The sequence below is a fragment of the Saccostrea cucullata genome, unplaced genomic scaffold (assembly GCF_032062105.1).
Source record: "Saccostrea cucullata isolate Sc308-1 unplaced genomic scaffold, CSIRO_AGI_Scuc_v1 ctg787, whole genome shotgun sequence".
Taxonomy (NCBI): domain Eukaryota; kingdom Metazoa; phylum Mollusca; class Bivalvia; order Ostreida; family Ostreidae; genus Saccostrea; species Saccostrea cuccullata.
Genome location: NW_026933448.1, coordinates 186409 through 200939, shown reverse-complemented (window position 1 = coordinate 200939; position 14531 = coordinate 186409).

The window sequence follows — 14531 nt, the reverse complement described above, 5'->3', positions numbered from 1 at the left end:
AAATGAAATTCGGTTCTTGGACGTTTGAGGCGGACCAGCTTAACTTTACTTATTATAAATTCTACGGACTGGACATGACAGATTATTTAAAGAGTGGAACATGGGATATTGTCGACTGTCCAGCACGGATTGTAATCTGTACAGATCCAGAAACAAAGAGGCGTATCAGCATGTATATCGCCAAATTTATCATCCGTCGGAAAACGTTATTCTATACGGTGAACTTGATAATTCCGTGTATGCTAATTTCTTTCGTTAGTATATGTGTGTTTATGCTGCCAGCAGATGCCGGTGAGAAAATAACACTGATTATTTCTATTCTGTTGGCTCTGGTGGTGTTTTTGCTCCTGATTTCTAAACTATTACCGCCATCAAAGACCATCCCGCTGATAGCTAAGTATCTCCTGTTTACTTTTATCATGAATATTATTGCTATTGGCTCTACAGTCTTCATTATAAACCGGAACTACCGAACTCCTCGAACACACCGAATGCCAGAGTGGGTTCGAATTGTCTTCTTAAAATACTTGCCCAAATTTCTCTTTATGACGCGTCCAAATCACGACAGACGATGGAAAAGTCCCTTAAGGGTGCATTCAGTGGAGAGTCTGGAAAATGATGTGAAAAGACACGTTGATCACGAAATGTGCAACAAACATTCAAGGAACTGCCAATTGCACAATATATCAGAAGCAACAGACTTAGAATACACCCCAATGAGTCCCGAGTTGATAGAAGCCACGGAAGCAATTGGATTTATCACTGAGCACCTTAAGTGGGAGGATAGATACGGTTCGGTGCGTTTTCAATGTTGTTTTCCTGTCTGAATGACAATTTATATTACAATTTAGTTTGAATACCTAAAATATCATAATAATACTGAAGTCAAGGTTTTTATATGAAAAGTGAGAATCCACAGTGCGTCAACAGTATTTTTTACAATGACACCGTGTTACTGTCATAGAATATTGTTAAGGTTTTCAATGATTATATTTTATTTTTAGGTCACAGATGACTGGAAATACATGGCCAGTGTCGTTGATCGAATGCTCCTCTACATTTTCCTCATTGTAACTGTGTGTGGTACAATAGGAATACTGATGCAAGCACCTTATATTTTAGAAAATATTGATCAGGACGAATTATTAAGCAAGATTATGGATAAATACAAAGTGAACAAGGCAGGCAATATCGCCCCACCCTTGATATATCAAAATGCGCCTTGCTGATATAGGCTTATAATAAATACAGTCTTTGTTCCAATTTCTGTTTATGTTATATTCATTAAATAAAATAATCATTTGAGCTGTTTTGTTCAGTGTTTTGCTATCTTCCGAGTTTCTTTTGTTAGTAGAATATATGAGATTGATCGACACATTTTCCATTCAAACTCGAGTACATGTGTATTTCATACCAAGAAGAATGGTCAAATCAAATGGTTCATTCAACAGGGGCATGCTTTGCAACTGCTATAGAGTATTTTAGTGCCTTGTGGGTAACAGTGGCATGTTCTGCATGGTAAGGCAATGCAAAGTCGCTAATGGTGGCGTTTTCTTTTTCTGAAATATAGACTATAATGTAGAGCTGTGTTTTTACTGTTCGTTTACTGCATGCTCTCTTGTTTTGTTGCATGACGCCAATATTAAAGACGCGCCTCTAATATTTTATCTTTCTTTTTGCAGATATTATAACGTTTTAATTTTTCTAGGTGCAGGTTGCATCGTGGTGGCTTTATGAATATAAAGAATAATCGTAGTGTCATTCATTATAAATTGTCTCTGACTTAGTTACTAGTACTTAGTCTGCTAGAACAAAAATCACTCGTTATGTTAATGACGTATTCACTTGTTATGTTGTCACGTAATCACTTGTAATGTTTTTATTTCCCCTCAGTGCGGATGGGAAGTACGAAGTGTCGTACGAATCAAACATCCTCCTGTCTTACGACAGTCTGGTGTACTGGATCCCGCCAGCCATTTACAAAAGCTCCTGTACAATTGATGTCCAGTTCTTTCCTTTTGATCAACAAATTTGTGAGATGAAATTTGGCTCGTGGACTTTCACAGACAAACAGCTTAACTTTACTTTTTACAATAACATGAACAGTTTAGATTTCACGGATTATCTTAAGAGTGGCTCTTGGGACATAATCGCTGGTCCTGGGCGGATAACTACAGAAATAGATCCGGGTTCAAATCTGAACAAAGCAATGGTTATATTCGAATTTCACCTCCGCAGGAAAACTCTATTCTATACAGTTAACCTTATTATTCCATGTATTTTAATATCGTTCGTCAGTGTTTGTGTGTTTTTGCTTCCAGCTGACGCATGTGAGAAAATAACGCTTTGCATTTCTATTTTGCTGGCGTTGGTTGTGTTTTTGTTGCTTATTTCCAAAATTTTACCGCCGTCCCTGCAGATTCCTTTGATTGCGCATTACTTACTCTTTACTTTCATCATGAACATTCTTGCAATTTGCCTGACAGTGTTTGTGATCAACAAGAACTTCCGGACGCCAAGGACGCACCAAATGCCAAACTGGATTCGAGTGGTTTTTCTGAATTACCTGCCCCGTTTGCTGCTGATGACCCGACCCAATCACATGCAGAGGTGGCAGAAACCTTTGAAGCAGGAACAACATGAAGGGATTGTAATCAATCAAAATAACATATCCAAATCAAACAACTTTTCCGCGTACCCACCTAATTTCCAGGAATTAACCGAGATGCACCATCCAGAATGCCGTCGTCACAACAACAGGAACATTCCAGAAAGTTCCCCTCTACTAGGTCTCACACGTCAAAGTGTCAATCATCTGGTGGACAGTGCGTCACAAAATAAACCTTTCCAGATGACCCCTGAACTAAGGGAAGCAACCGAAGCTCTAAAATTCATCACCGAACACTTAAAGGCAGAGGATGAATATGATACGGTGAGTTTTGTCGTAGTCTTCATATTACAAGAAGTTAAAAGTACGCTAATAAGACATAAAAATGAGACAGGTCACGCCATTTCCAAACATTTTTTTCATTTAATTTCAATCTCAATATTTTCTATTTGTTTTAACTAGTACATTAATGTTCTAGGTGTTGGATGACTGGAAGTTCGTGGCCAGTGTGTTGGATCGTCTTCTTCTCATTGTGTTTTTGACTGTTACTATATTTGGAAGCATTGGTATCCTGATGCAGGCACCATATATTTTGCAATATGTTGACCAGGATGAAATTATCAGGAAACTAATGGGAAAATACATGAAGTGACAAGTATTTTATATTAGATGACGTTGTGTGTTTTACTTGTGGTGATGGAGCGTCAATAGATCTAAAAAGAGTGTTGAATTTTTTCAATTGATTAGTTAGAGACATATCCGATGAATTTTTCTGTGTATTATACATTTACTTGACTATTTTATGTCATGCATTGTGATTTTGATGTATTAATTTTATACATTCTTTTGTAATTTTTATATTTAATGTTGCTTTGTTCGTTTTTTGTTTTTTTGTTTTTTTGTTGTTTTTTTTTTTTTTTGACAAAAAGAAATAAATAAATTGCTTTTTTATTTACTCACATGTCTACCGGGTATTCTAGTGCTATTGATATTTATTGTTCTGTAGAATTTGTTAAAACCATTGTATATGTTTGCACTCAAGGCTGCATAAATAAACACATGTATGTGTATGCATTTTAATAAAAATCTAGTTTATGGGCAGATGTTTTGCCTATTAGAATTTGAAAAACTATTTTTTCCCTAGCTTGTGAGTAATTTTTATCGCCCTGATCAATGTTTATGCAGCTTTGAGGTTTGTGTGGGTATTGGATGCTGCTTTAGAGCCTTTGTGGTACTGTTGCATGTTAAATCACTGCTTACTGCTTAGGGTAGCTGGGTACTAACAAAAACAAAATGTATCTTGATAAATAACAAAGTTAACTTGATAAAGAACAATGTTATTTGTCCAGAAAGTTAATTTTTAGTAAATACCATCAAATTCCATATTAATTCATCTAAGCACATCAGATAGGACCACAATGTACAAAATAAATCCTATAACAAAATAAGTATTGCTTTAAAATCAAACATACTGAATCCTGGCCATCATAAAATACTGTGGAATCATTAGATTTCATCGGCGCCATTTTGTGGATTGCTTTTAAAAATTTACAGTTCGGAGAGGGGCGCAATTAAGTTTCTTTGCTTATGCCCTCAAAAGGACATTTTACCTTTAAACCCCAATTTGTTAATTCGTGGAGGGTGTAAATTCCTGGAGTAGAGTTACCCACTAATTCCATAAAAATTGAGCCACCAAGAAATCTAAAAGTTCCATCACAACTGATTCAAAACTAATATAGAATATAGGTTCTCCTGAAACTGAAAACTGTTGAAAGCAATAAAACAATTTCACTACAAAACTAGAAGTCTTTGATGAGACTGTAGCTCTACCAGTTGTATTTTTTCCTTTGTTAACAGACAGACGGACAGACGACGTTAACATATACAAGATGATATTTACATTTCCAATGTCTTTGTGGTAAAATAGTTTACATTTGTTTCTACATAAATGAACTGGTTCATGGATAGCAAAAAGCCTACCCTTTCGCTTTCCAAATTTGTTTTTTACCACAAAATTACGCTATTACGCCACTTGTATTAATTTTACGCTGATATTTTTGTTTCCAATTTCATTTGTCCGAAATTCAACATTATAAATGCAGAAATGAATGTTCTTTATTTCTATCAAAGACATAAATGTACTGTATACCTGTAGTTACATGTAAACTGATATGGTGCAAGATTCATCAAAAATCACGTGAAGGCACTACTTACCTAACTATTAAACACATATTGCAAAACACACAGCCATTTCTATTTTCAATTAAGTTTATTTTAACATTTCTTAGAAGAAGATAGAGAAAAAGGAGTGTTTAAAAAGATAAAAAAAAAAAACAATGTTTAAATGTACGATTTGTTTTAACATTCAAACGCAAGCCTCCAATTAAGTTGATCTGATACAAATTGACCAAATGCTTCATAAAAAATGTACGGTTGAATTGAGTTTGATATAGGATACTTGTATTTTACTACACTTTTTTAAAAAATTGTGAAAAGTTTATGCCAGCTTTGTTTAGTATTGTACAATTTCGGCTGTTTTGAAAGAAATTAAAGTATTATAGTAATTATAGTAAGACATAAAATAGAAAAACATGATTGATTACGCATTTACCTCTGAAATTCCACCAAAAAATGTACCGAAATTACACCCTTGCAATGAAAAGGTAATGTGTTTTGTCGAAAAAAAATCACGTGAGGGCGACAAAAAGACACAGCTTAACTTTTATATAGTGGATTTGCGGAGTCAAGAGCATGTTAATATAAGAAGTAAATGTCTGATTTTTTTTTATTTCAGGACGATGATCAATTGATTGACTTGCGTGATAATTTGCAAAATTTTTATGAAAAATCACGCAAGCCATTCTGATTGATACACACAAAAAATATAGTCATTTGAAGTTGACATCAAAAAGATGCTTGAATTTCTGAGTGACAATATCTATATCGTTTTTGGAGACCAGGTCTTCCAACAATTAATCTATATTGGAATTATTTGGGTACTAATTGCGCCCCGTTATTAGCAGACCTAATTTTGTATTCATATGAAGCAGAATTTGTACAAAATCTTATGTGAGAAAAGAAGAAAACACTTGTTGTGGCCTTTAACTCGACATTGTGATATACATATATATGTACTATCAATTAACAATGGTAATTTCCATTCTTATGTCGAAACGATGTATCCTAGTGAGCTTGAGATAAAAGATACCACAGAGTCTGACGCATCTGTTTCATATCTGGATATTTTACTTGAAAAAGACGTTAATGGTCATCTTACAACCAAGCTCTATATGATAAACGTGATGATTTTAACTTTTTTATCGTCAACTTCCCTTACTTATGCAGCATTATATCTTCATCACCTGCATAAGGAGTTTATATATCTCAGTTGATTCGATACACAAGAGCATGCTCTACATATGAACAATTTTTAAAACGAGATAAATTATTGACAAACAAGTTGATGAAACAAGAATTTCAGATGTCGTTTAAGTTCATCATTTCGTAAGTTCTATGATCGATACAATGACTTTGTCAGTAAATACAATTTATCATTGAGTCAAATTCTGACTGACGTTTTTCATACTAATTATTAGTCCATTATTTATACTTTGAATTGACGACGGATTTTTTTGTTATTTCCCGATCATGACAAGGAGCAAACGGCGGGTGTGACCGGTCGGCAAGGCATGCTCACTCCACCATGGCACCTGATCCCATCTCTGATGTTTTGGAGGTCCGTGTTTGCTCTTCTCCTATTTTGTATTGTTTTATGGACTTTTGATTTTGAATAATGTTCGTTATCTTCATGTGTTTCATAAAATATTTTTTTTAAAGTCTTGAAGAAATCAAACTTTGTTGTTGAAATGATAATATTACCAACAGCTTTCAAGCTCAAAAGCCATTTTAAAAATACATAATAGTGGGCCACAGGAACGGAGCAAACACAGACCTCTAAAAAAACAGAGAGGAGAGAGCATAAATAACACGTGAACATTCAACATCAGAAGTCCATAAAACAGTACAATAAGAAGCAGATCTAACAAGGACCTCCAAAACATCAGAGGTGGGATCAGGTGCCATAGAGGAGTGAGCATTCCCTGCCGACCGGTCACACCCGACCTGTGTTCCTTGACATGGTCGGAAAATAACGAAAAAATCCGTCGTCAATACCAGACCTGCCTACCCTTTTCATTGCAAGGGTGTAATTTCGGTACATTTTTTGGTGGAATTTCAGAGGTAAATGCGTAATCAATCATGTTTTTCTATTTTATGTCTTAAAATCTTTAATTTCTTTCAAAACAGCCAAAATTGTACAATACTAAACAAAGCTGGCATAAACTTTTCACAATTTTTTTAAAAAGTGTAGTAAAATACAAGTATCCTATATTAAACTCAATTCAACCGTACATCTTTTATGAAGCATTTGGTCAATTTGTATCAGATCAACTTAATTGGAGGCTTGCGTTTGAATGTTAAAACAAATCGTACATTTAAACATTGTTTTTTTTATCTTTTTTAACACTCCTTTTTCTCTATCTTCTTCTAAGAAATGTTAAAATAAACTTAATTGAAAATAGAAATGGCTGTGTGTTTTGCAATATCGTTTAATAGTTAGGTAAGTAGTGCCTTCTCATCTTCTTCTGAATCTTCACCATATCAGTTTACATGTAACTACATCAAACTGTTTATCTTTCATATAATTTCTGCATGTCTACTTTAACTTTGAAAGAAATTTTAACCAAAAATATCAAAGAGTAAAATTAATATAAGTGGCGTAATAGCAATTTTGTGGTAAAAAGCTTACGCGTAGGCAGGTCTGCAATACAGTGTTTAAGAAATGGACCAACGATTAGTTTGAAAATCATCATTCAGCATTTGACTCAATGATAAATTGTATATTTGCTCACAAGGTCATTGTATGAAGGTTATGGCTTTATGCTGATATTCTTGTATCACCAAACTGTTTCTCAATAATTTACTACATTATAGAAATTGTTCATACGTAGAGCATGCTCTTCTGTATCGAATCAACTGAGATATATAAACTGTGTATGCAAGTGATGAAGGTACATGTATATTGCTACATAAGTCATCACTTTTATCATATAGCTTGTTTGTTAGATTACCATTAACATCCTTTTTAAGTAAAATATCCAAATATGAAACAGATGTGTCGGACGCTATGGTATCTGCTCACTGGGATATTCCCGGATATATCGTATCGATATAAGAATGGAAGTTACCATTAATAATTGACAATACGTCGTCGATATATATAAATCTAGACTTGAAGGCCACAGCAAGTTTTTTCTTCTTTTCACGTACAAGATTTTGACAAATTCTGCTTCATATGAATACAAAATTAGGTCTGCTGATAACGGGGCGCAATTGGTACCCATGGTAATTTAAATAGATTAATGGAAGACCTGGTCTCCAAAAACTACATAGATATTGTCAATCGAACTCAAGCACCTTTTTGATGTCAGTTCCTGAGTACTTGAGGGTACAATCAGATTGTTTTAACAAAATAATTTTGCAAATGACACAGTAAGTTAATTTACGAGTTCCAATTTTATTGAAAAAGCAACTGTAGATAAAATCAAAAAGGCTCAACATTAATATAGCGAGGGAAATTTTTGTGTATAAATTTGAAAAGTTTTAAGCTGTAGATTTTTGTAACATCTTGTGATTTCAAATTCTCCAAAAGTTCCTTGGAATTTTCAAACATCCATATCTGATTTACACCACTTTTTAAATATATATTGTTGCACAGTACTCTTTAGGTTTCACTTTCACTACTGTTAATATCTTAGTAAATAGCAAGGAAACAGGCTCGGTTGAAGATTTACTGGAACCCGCTATTTAACTTTGTTTGTAAGGATTTTTATGAAGTTCGGAATCCAATATAAATATGGTAGTTCATAATCATTTTGGCTCTTTGGGATCTTAAGGTATTCAAAACTGACAAATGATTTAATTTAATTAAGGGAATTTCTTCCCTAGAAAAGGAACTATAAGTATAATTTGCATAAATACAGCTCTCTTCGAATTGTATTTGTTTCGTTACTATAGACAAAATTCCAGTTTTAGGTTGGACTTAATTAATTAGTAATTTAAAGTATATAATATGCAATATAAAAATCCTCTTTTCTTCTTTCATTCTGAATTCAGTATATCCGAAGTGAAAAAAGAATTAAAATAGACAACATGATCATGGTCCAATTTGACAAAACAGATAACAACATTGTCTTTGATTGTAAGGTTTATTTTTTAAATTGTATTTTAGAGAGGCGATATTTAATTCTGCAAGTAGTAATTGAACGTATATCCTTGGCTCCTTTTGTAAGGTGGAAACTCTTCAAAATCATAATTATGTCAGTTTTTATTCTCATTAATCATCATTATTTTTAACTATCATATCAATACTAGATCCATAAACTTCATTAGAAGATCGGAGAGGGTTCTTTAAATGTTCTGTCAGTCTTCTTTATTTCCCTCACCAAGATATTAATAGCAGTGAAGAAAAGAAAATTCTGAAGAACTGTGCAGCAATATATTGTAGAAGTGGTGTAAATCAAATGTGGGTACTTGAAAATTTCAAGGAACTACTAAAGTCAGTAACATTAAAACCTATAATTACTTTTCTCGACTTTATACAACCGTTACCAAAAATATTAGTAAATTAAACTCCATGCAGGGTTCATAGATTATTGTTCATTTAATAAAAGTGAACTCGTTAATTTTCTCACCTCAATATTCAATTTTGAAAACTTTTAAAAATGTCTGTAATTTTCATATAATTTGCTTCTGATTTATTCAGTATTATATACTACAATTGCTGAATATAAAGGTTTCCATACCATCTTGATAGTTGTGATAAGGAACCCTGTTAAATGCATAACTACAAGGAAACGATTGAGCTACGAGGTGGTGGCATCTCTCGGTACAATTGTTAGGGAAAAGTCACTCTTCAATTCTTCCTAGTTAGATGTCAAAACGTTATTTTAACCAATTTCCGTAACACATTTTACTGCTATGAAGAAATGAAAATGAAAAGAATGAGAAAGAATTCTTTCGCTCATACGAAAATGTGGATAAATATATCGAAATATATGGAGAACAATATTAAGCTCAAACGTCCATTCAAATATTACAAAACAGAAGCAGAGCAAACACAGACCTCTAAAACCCAAAGGTCAAATCAGGTGCCATGGAGGGAAAGAACATCCCTAGCAGTGTGAGCCTTGTCATAATCGGGAAATAACGTGAATATACCTCGACAACTAATTGTGTAAACAATATGTCAACACCTATATGTGTCAATAAATCAGAATGAAGGACATCAGTCAGCATTTGATTCAATGATAAATTGTATTTGCTGACAAGAACATTGTACCGACCATAGAACTTACGAAATGATGACTTCGATCAGGACTGTCTGTATTCTGTATTATAAACTTTTTTTTCCATGTTTTAAAAATTGTGCAAGTTACGTGGAGCATGCTCTTGCGTATCAAAGCAACTAAGAGATATAAACGCAATACAATTTTGATAAGGGTTTATTGCTATATAAGTAAAGGAAGATGTTAATTGAAAATCTGTCATAAAGATCTGTTGTAAGGTAACCATTAACGTCTTTTTTTCTAGTAAAATATTTATGTCTGATACAAATTCAGAGTCAGACTCTGTGATTTCTCAAATTTCAAGCTCGCGTAGATATATTTTGTCGAAATATGAATGGAAATAAATTGGTACCCATAGGATTTCAAACAGTTTCAAACTGTTTGTTTGAAGTTTCAGTTTTTTAAAACCTAATAAATATTGTTCATCAGTAACTCAAGCAAACTTTTACGTAAGTTACCGGTAGATCTAAAATGAAAAGATGTTGACAACAATGTTAAGGAGAGAGAGAGAGAGAGAGAGAGAGAGAGAGATTGAAGGTGCTGATTCCCAGAATCTTTATCAGATTCAGTATCTAGTAATAATACAGCCTGGTCCAAGAGATAGATTTAGTCTTGCAACCTCGAGAGCTATCGGAGAGGGAAATCAACAATAATGAAAACAAACAAACGAGAACTGGATTTGAAGAAATTCGATATCAGCAGAAAACAGGTGTTTGACAGGTATTTTGTAAATCCGAAATTTCAGAGTTGAACACGATATTTTATATAAAAATTATACAAAGTAATTCTGTATTAATACTGAGCACTTTATAACCTTATCTTAACATTTAATTTTGTGATAAAACGAGTTGACAAGAAACTCCAAAGGTTGTAAATTAATTGATCGATTTTCGAAAACAAAAGTGGGAAAAACACCTGAAATTTTATCGTGTTTAAACAATTTTCCTTTTTTTCTGGTTGCCCCCCTCCCCCTTTCAAAAATAATTCTACGTCCCTGTTATATATATGAGATAAAGAAACCTATTTTATGTTTTATGAAGCCTCCAAAGAACCGGCTTTTTCGTTGACTGAATGGAAGACGGTATAGCACCCAATTAAACGTCACTGGTACGGCGTATTCCCTGGGAGCCTCGTGTAACAATAGAAGCCAATCGACCTTTTCTTCGCCTGATTGCATTGTCCAAACAAATTTGTTATCATTCCTCCAGGAATTGGGCGCGGAACTGACGATCTGATCACGAAGACATGTTTTGACAGAATCTCATACTCGTGGCATTCAGCATATGTCTGACTAAAAGACTGGCATTAACGTGTTGTGATACGATTGATCATCAATCAGCTGACTAAAGAGAAACAAGCACAACTTAAGTGAATCAAAATACTCGGTACAAACGAGATCTATCAGCAAATCAAAATACACAATCTTTCTTTTTTTCCCTCTCTTTTTTCTTCTCATTTTAATCAATTTTATTTTATGATGAAATAATTTTTCATCTTCTGATTAGCTGAGATCCATCTTTTGTAGAAATTCAAAAATATATATTTTTGTCACATCCGTTTTTTAGCTCACCTGAGCCGAAGGCTCAAGTGAGCTTTTCTGATCACATTTTGTCCGGCGTCCGTCTGTCCGTCTGTCTGTCTGTCTGTCCGTCTGTCTGTCCGTAAACTTTTCACATTTTCGACTTCTTCTCAAGAACCGCTGGGCCAAATTCAACCAAACTTGCCACAAAGCATCCTTGGGTAAAGGGGATTCAAGTTTGTTCAAATGAAGGGCCACACCCTTTTCCAAGGGGAGATAATTATGAATTAGACAAAAATTAATGGCATTTTTAAAAAATCTTCTTCTCAAGAACCACTGGGCCAGGAAAGATGAAACTCATGTGGAATCATCCTCAGGTAGTGTAGATTCAAGTTTGTTCAAATCATGACCCCCGGGGCTAGGGTGGGGCCAAAATGGCCGAAAGTTTTACATAGAAATATATAGGAAAAATCTTTAAAAATCTTTTCTCAAGAACCACTGGGCCAGGAAAGATGAAACTCATGTGGAATCATCCTCAGGTAGTGTAGATTCAAGTTTGTTCAAATCATGACCCCCGGGGCTAGGGTGGGGCCAAAATGGCCGACCCAAGTTTTACATAGAAATATATAGGAAAAATCTTTAAAAATCTTCTTCTCAAGAACCACTGGGCCAGGAAAGATGAAACTCATGTGGAATCATCCTCAGGTAGTGTAGATTCAAGTTTGTTCAAATCATGACCCCCGGGGCTAGGGTGGGGCCAAAATGGCCGACCCAAGTTTTACATAGAAATATACAGGAAAAATCTTTAAAAATCTTCTTCTCAAGAACCACTGGGCCAGGAAAGATGAAACTCATGTGGAATCATCTTCAGGTAGTGTAGATTCAAGTTTGTTCAAATCATGACCCCCGGGGCTAGGGTGGGGCCAAAATAGCCGACCCAAGTTTTACATAGAAATATACAGGAAAAATCTTTAAAAATCTTCTTCTCAAGAACCACTGGGCCAGGAAAGATGAAACTCATGTGGAATCATCCTCAGGTAGTGTAGATTCAAGTTTGTTCAAATCATGACCCCCGGGGCTAGGGTGGGGCCAAAATGGCCGACCCAAGTTTTACATAGAAATATATAGGAAAAATCTTTAAAAATCTTCTTCTCAAGAACCACTGGGCCAGGAAAGATGAAACTCATGTGGAATCATCCTTAGGTAGTGTAGATTCAAGTTTGTTCAAATCATGACCCCCGAGGCTAGGGTGGGGCCAAAATGGCCGACCCAAGTTTTACATAGGAATATATAGGAAAAATCTTTAAAAATCTTTTCTCAAGAACCACTGGGCCAGGAAAGATGAAACTCATGTGGAATCATCCTCAGGTAGTGTAGATTCAAGTTTGTTCAAATCATGACCCCAGGGGCTAGGGTGGGGCCAAATTGGCCAACCCAAGTTTTACATAGGAATATATAGGAAAAATCTTTAAAAATCTTCTTCTCAAGAACCACTGGGCCAGGAAAGATGAAACTCATGTGGAATCATCCTCAGGTAGTGTAGATTCAAGTTTGTTCAAATCATGACCCCCGGGGCTAGGGTAGGGCCAAAATGGCCGACCCAAAGTTTTATATAGGGAAACCTTTTAAAATCATCTTTTCAAGTACTTCAAAGCTATGATTAGTGATATTAATATGGAATCATCTTCAGGTAGTGTAGATTCTAGTTTGTTCAAATCATGAACCCCTGGGGGGTTAAAATTCAAGCCCCCCGTAAACTTTCATTTCTGATCTGATATGTGCTTTTTCCAAGCCAATGTGCTCAGGTGAGCGCTGTGGCCCCTGGGCCTCTTGTTTATGTTAATGCATATCAACCCTAGAAGTAAAGTCTTTAAACTCAAACACTATAAATTGTCGCTGTTGCATCAAAAGAAGAAAGCATAATTTTTCTGATATTTAGATGTTATCAATTTTCATAAATATATCAACGGTCCTATGAATAAAAATTGATCAGAAGGTTTAACAAAGGACTTTTGAAAATAATCATAATCAAAGTTGGGCTGATAAAAAAGTGTTTATAATATTTTCAAAACTAAAGCAATAATGGGACATTTGTTTAAATTAGTTGTTTATTTATTTGTGTGTTGCGATCTTGAATATCTCTGAATAAATGTACCATTTTATTCTGTGGAGGAAAATTTTTCAATTTAAATGCAGAGTATATAATATATACTTTACTCAAATCAATATCGACTGACTTTTCCATACTAATTGTTGGTCCGGTATTTACACACTGAATTGAGGACGGATTTTTCAGTTGTTTCATGATTATGACAAATAGCACACGGCGGGTGTGACCGATCTGCAGGGGATGCTCAATCCTCCCCCCCCCCCCCCATGGGACCTGATCCCACCTCTGACGTTTCGTCGGTCTGTGTTTGCTCTGCTCCTATTTTAGATTGTTTTATGAACTTTTGAGCTTGAATACTGTTCTCCATATATTTCATTTAGTCTTTATTTTTCTATTTGCGACATGCATATGGCAAAATTATGTAAGTGGATTTTCAATCGGAAATAGATTTTATTAAAATAAGACTGAAGGAAATTAAAAAAAAAATACTTGTGCTAATACACACTTAGAAAAATCCAACAAAACAGAGCAATTGTCGTGAAATAAGTTTTATTTTATAGATTTCTGAATAAACAAAAAGTGAAAATTATTTGTTGTAAAAAAAGCATTAAACTTGAAACTCTTACTGGAATTTAAATGTAAAGAACATGCATATTTTGTAAGATTAAGATTTGTTTTGTAAGTGATAGAATGTCAATTACAGATTTTCTTTTATTTTTATGAATAATTGAAAATCTATTTTTTTTTTTACAAAGAAATCGTAATTATATAGGAGGTAGAAAATACAAATTATTCTTTTATATTAATATTCGTACAGAATGCTAATATTAGAAGTCGAACACAGTATAAGTTGTTTTGATAATTTTATTTTCGAAGTTTCCGACTTAT